This window comes from Lissotriton helveticus, chromosome 7 (genome assembly GCF_964261635.1).
Source record: "Lissotriton helveticus chromosome 7, aLisHel1.1, whole genome shotgun sequence".
In the NCBI taxonomy this organism is placed as follows: Eukaryota; Metazoa; Chordata; class Amphibia; order Caudata; family Salamandridae; genus Lissotriton; species Lissotriton helveticus.
This window is the reverse complement of record NC_136068.1, coordinates 181463996-181479285: the sequence shown is the minus strand read 5'-3', so window position 1 is coordinate 181479285 and position 15290 is coordinate 181463996. Positions and strand designations below refer to the sequence as shown.

The 15290-nt window shown below is 45.3% G+C and overlaps 1 protein-coding gene across 1 annotated transcript in view; it reads left to right on the top strand.

Moving 5' to 3' along the window:
• Positions 1-463: 463 nt before the first annotated feature.
• LOC144766690 (regulator of G-protein signaling 9-binding protein-like) overlaps positions 464-15290 on the top strand; it is a 48701-nt gene continuing 33874 nt past the window's right edge. The window contains exon 1 of the mRNA XM_078650459.1: positions 464-562. The gene's annotated coding sequence lies outside the window, so the exon portion shown is untranslated. The remainder of the gene's footprint in view (positions 563-15290) is intronic.

Sequence of the window (15290 nt, the reverse complement as noted above, 5' to 3'; positions counted from 1 at the left end):
TGCATAGCAAATGGGAGTAGCTCAGTAGATGATGGCGAATGCAAGATTCTTGAAAATGTCCGTCTCTAATGCAATGTGATGTTTCCTTTTGACGTGGAGGCGGAGAAAAGCATCCTTAGGGTCACTCCTCAGAACCCCTCCCATCACCACCCTCCCCGGACCGCCTGGTGCCGCGAGGATGAGGTGCTCCCTGGGGTGGGATGGGACGGGCAGCATGGGGGTGGTGGGGGGGGGGGGGGTTAATGGATGCTCAGCTCCTGGAAGCTTTAATCAGCTCAACATCTGCTTCCTGCCAAGAGAGCTCTTATTGCACTAATCAGCCGCGCGCCCAATCAGCGCGAGGCAGCCTCCTCCTCCCGGGCTCTCCATCCTCAAGCGAGGCGGCTCCGCTCAGTGTGGGAAAGCGCTGACCTATCACCGCCGGGGAAAGCGGGCAGCATCCCAGACCCTTGCATCCACCGCCGCCCGCGAGAGGCAGACCGAGGCCGGGCCTGCACACTGCCGGGCAGCAGAGGGCGGCACCGCGCCGGCAGCCGCAGGAGGCACCGCCAGGGCGCAGCAGGTGGGTAGGACCGCCGCAGGGGAAGTTGTAGGGACGAATACCCCATCCTCTACACTCCTGGGTCGGGCATGGAAAACGGGGTGGTTGCGAGTCATAACAAGAAAGAGAAAATGGGAGCGGAGGCTGCATTTGGGAGTACATTGAAAAATGATGGAGAACGTAAGGGAAAGGGTGGGAGATAGCGGGGCAGAAAAGTAATCAGAATTCAGGTAAAAAGAAAATAAAGTGGAAGCCAAAGGAGAAGAAAAAAGTATAAAGACCGAGCACGTAAAAGAAATCCAATAAAAGGAAAATATGAGGAAAACAATAAAAGAACAGACCGAAAGAGAGCAACAATGGAAATGGGTAAAAGATAAAATAGAGAACAAACAGAGCAAATGTTAGGAGAATGGAAAGAGGGAGAGAATGAACCAAAACAAATGTAAGAGGGGAGCATGGAGAAGGAGAAGAAAAAGCATATGTGAGAAAGATAGTGTAAGCAGGCGCTGGAAAAGAAGAAGAGGAAATAACTAGAGAGGGCGTCGAGAATAGAAAGGACAGTGGTTGAGAGGGCAATGAAGAACAAGAAAAGAGGAATGAAATAAGTAGAAAGTACGTGTTTAATAAATGTATCGAGAAAAGAGTGACATTAAAATGCAGAGAGAAAATATAATAAGTGTGAGCGGATTGAAGAACGTTAACGAAAAGGAGAAAGGGGAAGAAAAGGCAATAGAGACACGGTGAACAAGAAAAGGCAGAATAGAAGTGAAGATTGAAGGATTAAAAACAAAAGGGCAAAGAGAAATACATGTAAATAAAAAGAGGAGAGGATCTATCTATTGGGAAACCGGCTTCACCTTTGAGCTATGCCTCGTGGTTTGGGATATCCTGGGTCATGTTAAAAGAGAACTCTGCATCCGTGCCAATCTTTACCAGGGTGACTGAAATTGAAACACTGGCATTTCCTCTGGAAACAATTATTTATATATTTTTGCAGTTTTATAGTGCTCAACCTTGGTCTGAGGGCTTTACAGCGCTGTACATCTTCACCAGGATACGTTACACATTGTCTTTAGGCACAGGGAGATTAAATAATTTGCTCAGGATCACAAGACGTTGAGCCGAGGCTGGAATTTGAGTACGGTTTACAAGTTTCAAGGTCAGCAGCTCTCGCCACAAGCCACATCTCCACCACTACTAAGTACAACTACATTCTGTTGGGTTTTCAGCTCCCGCGTGCCCTTGAAGGATATGCCCAGTCCCACGTGCACAGTCCATCCCAAACCGATGAGTCATGTTACCTCTGCAGGGTCCCCCAAGAACTCCACCATGTGGCATTTCAGCCTTATTGGCGTCCTGGACTGTGCAGCTTGAGCCAGAGTGACACAGCAAGTTTCGCACTCATACATATCCCAGTCAAAGCAGGGCAGATCATCTTAGGCAGCAGAAAGGGATGGATGTCACTGCTTAAATAGAAGCTTCACATGGGAGGAAGGTAGTAAGGGCAATGAGAAGTGCCTGATACATTCATGTAGTGATGGCAGTCCTGGGATATAGTGTGAATTACATAGATTTGGGCTCTGGCGGACATTTTTATGCTGGTACTGCATCATCCCCTGTGTTTGGTGCAGGGTGCTGACCTTGGCTCACATGCATTGGGGCTTGTACATATTATGTCATGCGTGTGCCAGCCGGGGCTGTCTCATAGAATGAGGTGGTGGGGTTAAGGCCACTCTAAACCTGCCACCCAGCTCCAGTTGCCTGACTACTATGATGTATTTCTTTGCCATAGGCGTGTCCAAGAGCATAGCTTAGATGCATTGGGCTCCAGTAAAAGAGAGGAAAGTGGACCCCACCTGCTCAGTGGCTGGGAGCAAAATAAAGCCATCATTTAAAAATGTGATATAAAAAAATAGCAATAATAAGGGTTCAGTGGGCCTTGGGCCTGAGGTGCCACTGCAGGGGCTGCAGTATTGGTAGTTAAAAACCTTGGTTGAGGTGTGACTGGGAAAAGGTGTCAAAGTCAAAGGGAGCCCAACTGAATGGGGTCCCATGATCTCCCGGCTCAGCAGCCCATTGGGAGAAACAATAATCTGAGTTCCTTTACACGTTGACCAAAGGTGAACGAATACTGTAACCTCTTCACTTTCAAATTTCGCTGGCTTTGTTCCATTTTATTGGTGGTGGAGGGTGGAGTCAAACACCCCATGGCTAACCTCAGGCATCTGGTTGCTCAGTGTCCACTGCAGTTTACATTAAAAGCTCTACAGCAGGCACATCAACCCCCAAGGCTACTTCATGATGATCCAAAGACGTGACCAGAGATTACACACAGATCTGAACAATACACTTCTCCTTGGCTGTCCCTTTGTTTGAGTTTTCTGTATTGTCATGCAGGGGCTACTAACAGTGTTATCCAAGACTCCTAGGTTTCACTCAAAAATCATACTCAAGGGAAGGGAAATCTCTCCTCCTAGGGGTGCACACTTATTGAATAAGGGGACATTCATGCCTTTTACAATAGATTTTTTTGTCTATTTGTTTCTTTTGTATACTTTTGGTTTATTTACATATGTACAATTCTGAATTATTTCATATGAGCAAATATTTTGAAAAAATAATTTTTTTCAGAAGATTAACGCTGTCCCCTATAAAGAATATATAAGCAAAAGTATTTTCAGAAAAATAAAATATTGTGAATCTTAAATCATTAGATATTTGAGAAAATCTGCCTTACAACATTTTCAGTGCATGAACAATTATATAAACATACCACAGAAGTTTAGTCCATATTTGGATGATTGGACTCAAAGGGGCATATTATCAAGAGGGGGCGATAAAATTATCGCCGCTTTAGCATCATTTTTCGGCCAAAAAGCGGCGATAAGTTTATCGCATTATTATCAAGGACACGCTAGTGCGTGTTTACATGTTTTAGCACCCGTATTACTCACGCCGCGCATCGTTAATGAGATGCAAAGTAGGTGTGCCTCACGAAACTTCACGGGAAAAAAATCACTAACGCAGCTTCGCGATATTTACGAGGCCCAGACCATCGTATCGATAACAATAATCGCGCTAACTCGCCATTAACACAGGAATCTAACATCTGTTAAATTCCTGACTAAGGCATACTTAACATGGGAGGTAGATTATAGGGTTAAGGCCACATGGTCGTATCAGCAAGCTTTTCTCCATTTTGCATTGATTTTCGCTGGTTTTTCAGTGATGTTGGCCCATTTCCCTGCTATTGCTGGATTTTATATTGCCAATGTGCTAAGCGCTGTTAATACAGCGCTATCTTGGCGATATAATCCAGCGATATAAAAAAACCGCGCTAGGCGCTTTCAGCAATAATTATCGCTGCGTCTTGATAATATTCCCTAAAGGGAGGAAGGACGTTTTCTATTCTGATGCTCCTAAGCATTGGGGTATTAGTAGTTTTTTAAATTTATCTTGTTACTAGAGCAATGCCTATATGGCATGGATATTGTGCTTTAGATGCTAGGGGAAGAGTTGCAGAGCCGCATGGAAATGATAATGTGTCTACTGGGAGGATGGCCCACTGAGCTGAATATTTGCAGTTGACAAATGTGGGGATCCTATTTCACTCTTGCATCCCAGCAAGGCAAACTCTACCTTTCATGCACCTGTGGTTGGTAAAGTTAGTGCTGAAAATAAAAAAATTAGAAAAGGCAAAAGTGTGTGCAAAAGCATGGAAGGTGCAGGTGGGAGAAGTAAAACAGAGGGCAGGGGAGGAGGCAACACGAAGGGGGAAACAACACAAATGTGAGGGGGCTAAGCACATGGTAGAGAGAGAAAGAGACAGAGAAACATGGAGCTGTGGAAGAAGAACACAGGCGAGAGAGAGCAACGTGGGGGAAGGAAAGAAGCACATTAGCATGGGTGGGGGAGAGAAACAGAGGAGGGAGACAGCTGGAAATCACAGGCACTCTTGTGGAGTGCTTAAGAAAAATGTAAAATATAGGGGCATATTACCAACCAATAGAGATAATTTTTGTCTCTAACTTGTTTAGAGACAAAAATTATCGCCGCAAATCGGCGATTTTTATCGCAGATAAACCTTGCTATTAGCAAGGTTTATCGCAAATGCGATAAAAAACGGCCGCAATGCATGAATATCGCTGAAAAGTCAGCGATATTCATGCATTATCGAGCAAATGCTCTTAGCCATGTTATCCACCTCCCATTGGATAACATGGCTAAGAACTGCTCCTGGGCAGGTGTTAGCTTTTGGAGATATTCGCGCTTAGCGTGAATATCTCCAAAAGTTGGTAATAGGAGATAGCGATGTTAGCGACTGTTTCCAGTCGCTAACATCTTGGCACGCCCACTTTGCATGTCATTAGTGATAAATATCACTGACATGCAAAGCGGGGCCCAAGATGGTCACTATCTCCTATTAGCTGTCGCTAACTGGTGTTAGCGACAGCTTGGTAATAGGGAGATAATTTTATCTCCGCTTTCTTGGCTTTTAAAGCCAAAAAAGCGGAGATAAAGCCCTTGATAATATGCCCCATAGTTCCCTAAATGTGGGCAGTGGAAGTACATAAGTGAGGAGGCTCTGTTCCATGGGATGGACGTACACAAGATGGACATGATGGAGGTATGAGCGTGTATGTTAAGGAATCTGAGCGGAAGAGGTAACCCGCCACAGCCCAGCTACTGGGAGCAGCCAGTCTGGGATTCTGATTTGCCCTTGGCACAATGAAAGGTTCTCCTGGCAAACAGTGCTCCCTTGCTCCAAAGAGCAGCCAATCAGATGTGAACAGCACTGCATCATCTTTGAGCCACACACCAGGCAGGCTGGAAAACTGATCATCACTTTAAAAGCATCTAAACATTTGGCCACACCCTGGAATGTTTGAGCAAGAGCCAGTAGTACAGTGCAGCAGCCGTTAGCAGAGTACATTTGATGGCTATTTAATAGCAGCAGGAACAGGGATGACCTCATGCACCAGCACAGTATTTAAAATTGGCAGCATTTCCCCTGGCATAAGATTTTCAATGGGTTCATTTTCCAGTGAGGTCCACTATATGAAAGGCACTGCAGCGTCTGTATTCAGCACAAATACTGGCAAGATGTTTGCACCGGAGACACCTTTTTCTTATAGGCACATGCATGATTTGCTGCTACGGATAAATATTGCTCCTGGGTATTTGGTCAGACTAGAAAGTATTGAAATAATAAATCGGTTCCACGTCGGAACTGTTGGTAAAACACGTTTATTACCCAAGATATTAAAAAAATTGAGCACAATTTGTTGCTTTTTTTTGTACAAATATGTTGTGGTTGTGCTATGTCATTGTTGTAGTTCTTTTCTACCGTCTTTTTAGGATCGAGCCTGAAGGAGCATGTGCTAGCGCAAGTGTCTCGCTTGCAAGGCACTTTTGTATCCAAAAAGGGCTTGGAGGCCGTCCGTTGCTTCCCAATTTGTTGGCTTGTGTGGCACTCTTCTTTACAACCTCGGAATTTGCCAGGCCTAACATAATTTCCATTTCTCCCCGTGGAGCAGGGACCAGGCACTGATTGATTCAACTTAATCAGTGGAGTGCCCAACATGATTGAAGTACTATTTTGTTCTTTTTAACTCCCACTGCCCTGCAAACGGAAGGCGTTTGACAGGCAAAAAGGTGCCCAGCAGGACAAACAAAATTGCAAAGTTTTATTTCCTATAGTTAACTTTCTTTCATTTTGCCAAGTCTCCATTTCTAGCTTTGCTCTCACGTTTTTTTTTTTTTTTTGCTCGTGGGTGCTGTTCTCAAAAGATGATTATTTTATTGCAGAGCGGCATTGTTTCTTTCTTGTGTGTAATCCTGAAATTATGCTTTAAAACATAATAGTGCAGTACACCCCAATCCACCCCACTCTAATACGCCCTACTCCAATCCACCCCACCCCACCTCACCTCACACCAATCCACCCCACTCAATCCAATTCACACCACACCAATCAAATCCAAAACACTCACCCCAATCCAAATCACTACACGCCAATCCTCCCAACCCACCCCGCTCCAATCTGCCCCATTCCAATTCACCTCACTCAAATCCAAAACAACCTTCCCCACTGAAACCCAAAACAATCTGCCCCACTCTAATCCAAAACAATATGCCCTATTCCAATCCAATGCAATCTGCCCCATTCTAATCTAAAACAATCTACCCCACCCCAATCTGCCCCACCCTAATCTTCCCCATTCCAATCCAAAACAGGCTGACCCACTCCAATCCAAAACAATTTGCCCCACTCCAATCTACCCCGCTCTAATCCAAAACAACCTGCCTTACTCCAATTCAATACATGCTTCCCACTCAATACAAAACATCTGCCCAACTCAATTAAAAACAATCCGCCCCACTCCAATCTACCCTTCTCCAATCTAACCTACTCTAATCCAAAACAATCTGCCCCACTCCAATCCAAAACAATTTCCTCCACTCATGTCTACCCCACTCTGATCTGCCCACTCTAATCCTCCCTCTCCAATATGCCCCTCTCCAATCCAAAGCAATCAGCCCCACTCCAATCCATCCCACCTCAATCTTCGCCAATCCAAAACAATCTTTCCTACTCCAATCCAAAGCAATCTACCCCACTCTGATCTGCCCCAATCCAGTCTGCCCTATGCCAGTCTGCCCCACTCTAAATTGCCCCACTATAATCCAGCCCACTCTAATCTGCCCACTCCCATCCACCCACTAGTACTATCCTCGACCTGTGCCGTGCCACCCAGAGAGCTGGACGAAGCAACCAGGTCCTACTCAAACTGGTTTGAGGCAGCAGTAAATAAGCTTACGCCCAAAAAATTCCTTTGCTTTAATAGACAGCGACCTTCATCTCCATGGTACTCGCAGGAGCTTAGAAATAAACAATTACGCTGCAAGCACATGGAAAGAAACTGGATGAAGGAATACAAGGATAAGGAAAAAAAGGAATAAAAGTTGAGTATTGCCCAGTATAAACAGTTGATTCAGAAAACCAATTAGACTACTTCACCAAGAAAATCAACTCCCCAAAAAATTCACCAAAAGAGCTATTTAAATCTGCTACTACCCTGACCAATCCAATCGTACCCACTATCCCAGCTAGCCAAGAACTGTGCAATAAAGAAGCAAAGTTCTTCTTTGATAAAGTTAATGCTATTTTTTTTTATCTTTCTCAGACTTAAATATCATGAATACTATCGTTCTGATGATTAGTTCCAAGATAGAAGAAAACAGAATCTCTGTACTGGATAGTCTTGCCCCTTTATCAGTTTCAGATACTCTTGATCTCATGAAAGTGAAATCTGGCTCTCCGTATGATCCCTGCCCAGTATCAATAGTCAAATTGGCAGTGGAGCTAGTCTCATGCACCCTGACCACTATCATAAACTCTATGGACTCAGAGGGCTACTTTCTCAGAGAGTGGAAACAGGCATCCATTTGCCCCTGTTTAAAAAAACCAGTTTGGATGCCAAAGACCCTAACAACTTCATGCCCATATCTAGATTACCACTCCCGGCGAAAATTATAGAGCTAAACATGAACACACAACTCAATATGTTTTTACAAGAATCACAGGTGCTAAACCCAACTCAGTACGGTTCTAGAGAGGGGCACAGCACGGAGACAGCGCTACTCAAATCCACAGAGGAGATTAGGACCATTCTGGATCAGGGAGGAAAAGCTGCATTGAATATGTTGGATGTCTCTGCAGCCTTTGATACGATCCATCATGCTTTGCTGATGCACTGATTTCACGAGACTGTAGCCCAGGGCACCGCCTGGAAACTCTTCAACTCCTTCTTATCCAACAGAACGCAAACTGTTGCCCTGGGCGAATACAAGGCGGATCCATTCTCACCACCCTGTGGCGTGCCGCAAGGGTCTTCACTGAGTTCGACACTTTTTAATATTTATGTGTCCTCATTGGCGCCACTTATTGAATCTTTTGGTTTCAATCTGACTTCCTATGCGGACGACACCCAAATAGTGGTGTCTATACGGCCTGAGGAGATGCCGGGAACTGCTTCCCTGCTAAAGGACTGTATGAACACCGTAGGGGTCTGGATGGCACAAATTGCCGAAAATTCAACTCCGGTAAAACGGAGGTTGTATTATTTGGCAATAACACCAATTTCTAGACCTCTGACTGTTGGCCGGACAGGGCCAGTTCCCACTCCAAATAGGAGAGTGAAAAACTTGGGAGTGTGGAGTGATAACAACCTTAGCTTTAGGGACCAGGTCAACACAGTGGTGTCACATATTTCCTACATCTTGAGATCCTGCAGGAAAATAATGCCTCTGCTCCCCAAAGACTCCCAAAAATCAGTGATCACAGCGCTAACAATATCCAGATTGGACTACTGTAACAGCTTATATCTTAACATCCAGGAAGGACTGCTGAACAAATTGCAGATCCTGCAGAATGCAGCAGCCAGACTTCTCACTGGCATATCTAAAAAAGCCTCCATCTCGGCTGAGATAAAAAAAAACTCCACTGGCTGTCAGTCAGAAAGCGCACCAGATTTAAGGCCTTATGTTTGGTCTTCAAAGCACTTCACAGAACCGGACCAGACTACCGTCAACAGAGTGTACGCTGGTATGCACCAAAAAGATCGCTGAGGTCATCAGATGCAAAAAAGGTGTTGTTGCCGCGTGTGAAAAAAGCCAGTTGGGGGCTGCACAAGTTTTGTAGCCAATGCTGCCAAGGCATGGAACGACCTCCCAATACATCTCAGAAATATGCCAAATCTAATGGCCTTCAGGAAAGCATTAAAAACATGGCTTTTTATGAAATAATATTGGTGGCGCTTCTTCCACTCTCATAGGGGGTCATTAGGATGGCGGGAAGTCTGCCACCGCTGGGCTGGCGGTGAGGACCGCCGGCCTAGCGGTGGCGGACTTCCCGCCATCCCTCTGAATATTCCCACCGCCAAATTAGGATGGCGGTGGGAATGGTAAAGGTACCGTAGCGGACTGAAAGACCTGAAGGCGGGTCTTTTCTGCCCGCCTTGCGGGACAAGGTAAAATGGGGCTGTTGTGGCGGTGCCTTGCAGGCACCGCCATGGGAATTAGGATGCCTGTCTTTTTTGGTGGCGATGCTGCCGCAAAAAGCCAGGCAGTGAATGCCTTTGGCGGCCCGTTGTGGGCCCCCGGGGGTTTGGGGGGTGGGTGCTGCACGTGGGGGGTACCTATGGTACCCCCCTGCATTTGCATGTACAAGGTGGCAGGCACCACACATGTAATACATGTATTTTAACATTGTGGCGGGTGCTGCCACCCGCCACAATGTTAAAATACAAGATGCACTGGCCACACTGGTGAACGCATCCTCATTCGTAGAGTGGGTCCGCCGCACCTATGGCGGGCGGTCCCTTTTGCAGCTGCGAGAGTCTGCCCGCCATCGTAATCAGCCCCATAGTTTCCAGCAGGACTTCATATAGCGCCAGGACACGTTCAGGTAGCAACAACGCTCTGTAAATGTCAATAACAATAACAACTCCAATCCACCCCACTCCAATCTCTCCCACTCCAATCCAAAACAATCTACCCCACTCCAATCCAAAGCAATCCGCTCCACTCCAATCCAAAGCAATCCGCCCCACTCCAATCCATTTAATATCACCCCAATCCACACCACTCCAATCCAATCGACCTAATCCCAATCCAGCCATTCCATACCAATCCACCCCAATCTAATCCAGTCCACCACAATCCACCCCACTCCAATCCAAAACAATCTGCCTCACTCCAGTCTGCCCCACTCCAATCCCAAAAAAGCTGCCCCACTCCAATCTGCTCCACTCCCATCCTAAATAATCTGCCCCACTCCAATCCAAAACAGTCTGACCCACTCCAAGGCAAAACAATCTGTCCCACTCCAATACAAAAAAATCCACCCACTCCAATCCACCCCACTCCAATCCAGTTCATCCCTAATTCAATCTACTCACTCCAATACAATCCACCCCACACCAATACAATCTAACTAAATCCAGCCAAACCCAATCTACCCACTCCAATCCACCTCAAACAAATCCACCCACCCTAATCCAGTTCAACCCAACCCAATCCACCCCAATCCAACTCACTTCACCTCAATCCATTCCACCCCAATCCAACTCACATCACCTCTGTCCAATCCACCCCACTCAATACAATTCACCTCACTGCAATCCAGTCTACTTCACTCCTATCCTCCCCACCCATGCAATCCAATCCACCCCACTCCAGTCCAGTCCACTCTACTCCAATCCGCTGCACTCCGATCTAATTTATCCCTTCCAGTCCACCCAAATGCATCCCACTGCAATCCAATCCACCCCATTTTACTCCAATCCACCCCACTCTACTCCAATTCAATCCACCCCACCCCAGTTCAGTCCACCCTACTCAATCCAACCCATCCAGCCCTCCACACGCTAATCCACCCCACCCTACTCCACTCCACCCACTCCAATCCAATGTAATCCACCCCTCCACTCCACTCTAATTCACCCCACCCCAAACCAATCGAATCCACCCTACTCCAATCCACCCCAATCCAATCCACCTTACCCCATTCTAATCCAATCCACCACATCCAGTCCACCCGCTTCAATCTACCTCACTCCACCCAATCCAACCCACTTTACCCCAATCCAATCCACTCCAATCTACTCCAATCCACTCCACTACCCCAATCCACTCCAACCCACCCTACGCCACTCCACTCTATAACACTGCACTCTACAACATTCTCTGCCACTGAACCCCTAAACTCTACTCCCCTCTACTCAACTCTGACACTCTACTCCCCCTACACCACTCTGCGACACTCTTCACCAACAAATCCAGTATACAACACCTTACTCCACCCACTGCACGCTAACACACTCCATGCCACTAACCTTTAGCCATGCTGAACAGCAGCCACACTAATGTACAACATGGCAACAAAAAAAAAATTGTAAACGCCAATAGCTCTAGCATAGGCGAGAACTATTTGCATTGCCAATGCTTGTTAATAATGGTGTAGAAAATCCCTTCTATTGCTCCCTTACCCTGGCATGGATGGGGTGTAATGTGTTTTTCCAGACAAATTTCTATCAGACCTACTTTGGGTTTCAAATCTGGGCCTGGACACATTCCCTTAATACATCACATTGTGCAAAAACAGATTTATCAGCAGCAAATACAATTTACTTAAGTAGTGTGTTTATTCATTTTTTTTAAATCTGACACTCTTTTAATGTAGTAGTGTTTTTGTACTACATTGGTGGATGAACCAAACGCGGAATCTGTTTGTACCAATACTTAACGCCCCAATAAAAGGTGTGCTTGTTGGTGGCTTGAAGTGCTACGACTAGTCAAATGGGAATTCTCGCCCCAATAAAAGGTGTGCTTGTTGGTGGCTTGAAGTGCTACGACTAGTCAAATGGGAATTCTCGCCCCAATAAAAGGTGTGCTTGTTGGTGGCTTGAAGTGCTACGACTAGTCAAATGGGAATTCTACTGGCCACAACAACAACAAGTACTGGCAAGTGCAAAAGGTCTTAGTTTAGTGCACCCATGCATTCATCCTTAGTACATTAGAGTGAGACACACAGGAGGGAGACAGATGGAGTGGACAGAGATGTCTGTGGCTGGATAATAGTCAATTGGTGCAAGCACTCAAATGAAGGCGGTAGGATACATCCTAACATCCAACAGAAGTAGGTGAGAGATCAGCACCCTGCTGGGCTTTGCCAGACCTGAATGACAAAGTCTCAATCCAACAGCTGAAGGTGCATGGTCAAAGGAAGCCCAGGGTTGGAATGGCAGGACCAAAGAAAAATCTTGTATAGTGTTTGCAATAGGTCTGTTTGATAGCTGCAGAGTTACAACCGGGACTAAATAGATCTATTCCTGGCTTTCCCTTGTACGGTTGGTGACTACCATGATTCTAGTGGACAACACACATTGGCAAAGGTGCATTTTAGTTCCTCTGATGATCTGTAATCAATGCCTGGAGACAAATATCAGAAGATAACTCTTTGATGCAGCGAGTTTGAAGACAACATGTACCAGAATGCACTGCAAGGATCAACAGAAATATTTTAGAACATTGACATGGGTTGACAATAGAGATGAAAAACAACCTGCATGTGTCATAGAGACAGGGAGAATAGGGTTGCATGGGGAGAGTGATGTTGTGACATCAAAATCAAGCATCCTTTGTATTTGGCAACCCTGGTACATAAGATTTCTATGAAAAAGTGTAGGGTCCCTACTTTTGTGTGTGAGCACGTACGTGGCACAAAGCATGGAGTCAATTTAGCATTAAAAAGGCCTGTGGGTGCAGTGCAACACTGCCCAGCAACATATGACAGCCCAGGCAACCCTGAGTAAATATAGGCCATGGGCTCAATTCACAACGAAAGTCTTAAATCTACACCACAGATCTACAACCTCACATTCGTATTTGCAACAATGCAGAGGCAGTTCCAAGTACTTCGATGTATGTGTTGTATATAGCCTTTGTGCTTTTCGATGAAAAGTAAATAGGTCTGAACCAGAGGTATTATATTAGTTTGTCTTGGCTTTTCCCCCCCTCCTCTTGGACCTAAAAGTATCTTAGGGGGGGCCTTTTCTCCTTCCAGTTGTATAGCCTTTGTGCAATCGCACATTTTCTTTGTCCCATCGTAAAATAAGTTCTCCCTCGAAGAAATCGTTTTGCCTATAACCACTGCTTAATTTATGCAGGTGTTTTCCGGCGCTCATCACTTATTTCTAAACACCAGCACGTATTTACAGGATTACACCACATGGTACTGGCATTTTGCGGCAGTGGAAGGGCTGTTGAAGGTGCCAACTGCAATAGACGGCTATGAGGGGCCTTGGGAAATGGCACTTAATTTTTTAGAAATTAAGCACTCAATATACCCCACTGATTTTGGGGGTGTTCATGCACAATAATACTCCGTTGTGGAGTAATATTGATTAAAAAATGTAAATAGTTTACAAGCATAAGTTTGTCGTTTCTGAATACCTTGCATTAGTGAATTGAGCTATTTGGCTATGTAAGTCAGACATCCACGCATATTTGGCTCTGTGAATCGAGCCCTTTGTACCAATCGGGCTACTTAGTTTGTTACTAGCCACTCACACATTGTGATGTTGCAGGACACAGAATAACCCCCTGATGCCTGGCTTGGGCAGCCTATTTTGTATGTGGCGGACTTCTCTTCACCACCCAATTCTGGAAGGCTATCTAGCGCATGCTACATCGATGAGCATTGTACTGTCTAATGAGTTTGGGATGGCAGGGGCATCAGCAAGCACTTAAATATGCTGCCCCAAGAGTAATCAAGCAATTTATGAATAATTAAACATTTGCTAATTTAACATGATCTCTCCTTGCTTCAGTGTCCACTCCCCCGATCCCAGGCCCAGACTGTCTGCCGCCGGTAGTTGGCTGCGGTTTGTGGTCACAGAGAAAGTGGAGAGTTGCTAGGCTCATTAGGTTTAATGAAGAACCATTGCTTAATTTGAGCCGGTGGTTTCCGGTGCTTGGCATCGGCACTTAATTGTCAACAAGTTGTCCGGAGCTTGACAGTGGCACTGTCTGGCTAATTTAGAGATTACCACAACAACAGTTAATAATGAATTCAATATACATTAAACATTACTATTACATGCCGCCCAAGCCATTCTTTACAGCTTTGGGGAGCTCAAATAGTCTGAACTGTCTCACTTGTGAGAGTGTGATGGTCATGAGTTGTGTTATTACTATCATTGTCAGATTAGCAGGGGCAATGTGTGGTGCAAGCTGCAATGGCCTACTGATGAGAGCCCTGGCATATTTTTTTTTTTTACAAATTAAGCACTGTGAAGAACCCTGGGGTGGGATGGGTGTCGAGTGATAGGATTGGGTCAGTGGAGGTGTTGGGGTACATCATGGATGTCTTATTAGCACCGACAATGATCATGTTAAATAATTGCCGGTATAATAATTGCCGGTATAGGTCTCAGGTTCAACTTCATGAACTTTTGCAGTGTAACAGATTCTTGAGTCTGAAAAAAGCATGAAATAGAATTCCAGGGGCGGCTGAAGGACAGGCCGGGTGTCACAGTGAACCTGGACACCTGACTTGCCAGTCTGACTTAAGTAAGTGAAATTAAATAAGGCGTATGGTGTCTTACAATGCATAAATTATGGAGCACAGAATTCGCATCCAAGGTAAAAAAAAACACTGATGCATGCAAATGAATGAAAAAACGAAAACTGAGAAGCCACATTGGAAGAAACCAAATCACAGAAAACCAATTTTAATGGAAAGGCAATATTATGGAAATACAAATAAGTCAAAAATTTAAAGAATCCATCTAAATACATTTAGGGAAACAGCCAAAGACACACACTTGGGTGAAGGTTAGGGAGGTTTTTTTTGGGTTCAGGGATAGCTGATGTTTAGGGGCGATGAGGGGTTTTTAGGGTTCAGGTATGGGTGGAGTTTAGGGGTGGTGCAGGTTTTTTAGGGATCAGACATGGGTGTAGTTTGGGTTGGTGAGGGTTTTTAGGGTTCAAGAATGAGTGAAGTTTAGGGGTGGTGAGGGTTTTTTAGGAATCAGGAATGTGTGGCGTGTAGGGTTGTTGAGTTTTGGTGATGGTGAATTGTTTTTAGTGTTCGGGAATGGGTGGAGTTTAGGATGGTGTGGGGTTTTAAGGGTTCAGGGATAGGTGGAGTTCATATGTAGAATTGATTTTTAGTGTCCAGGGA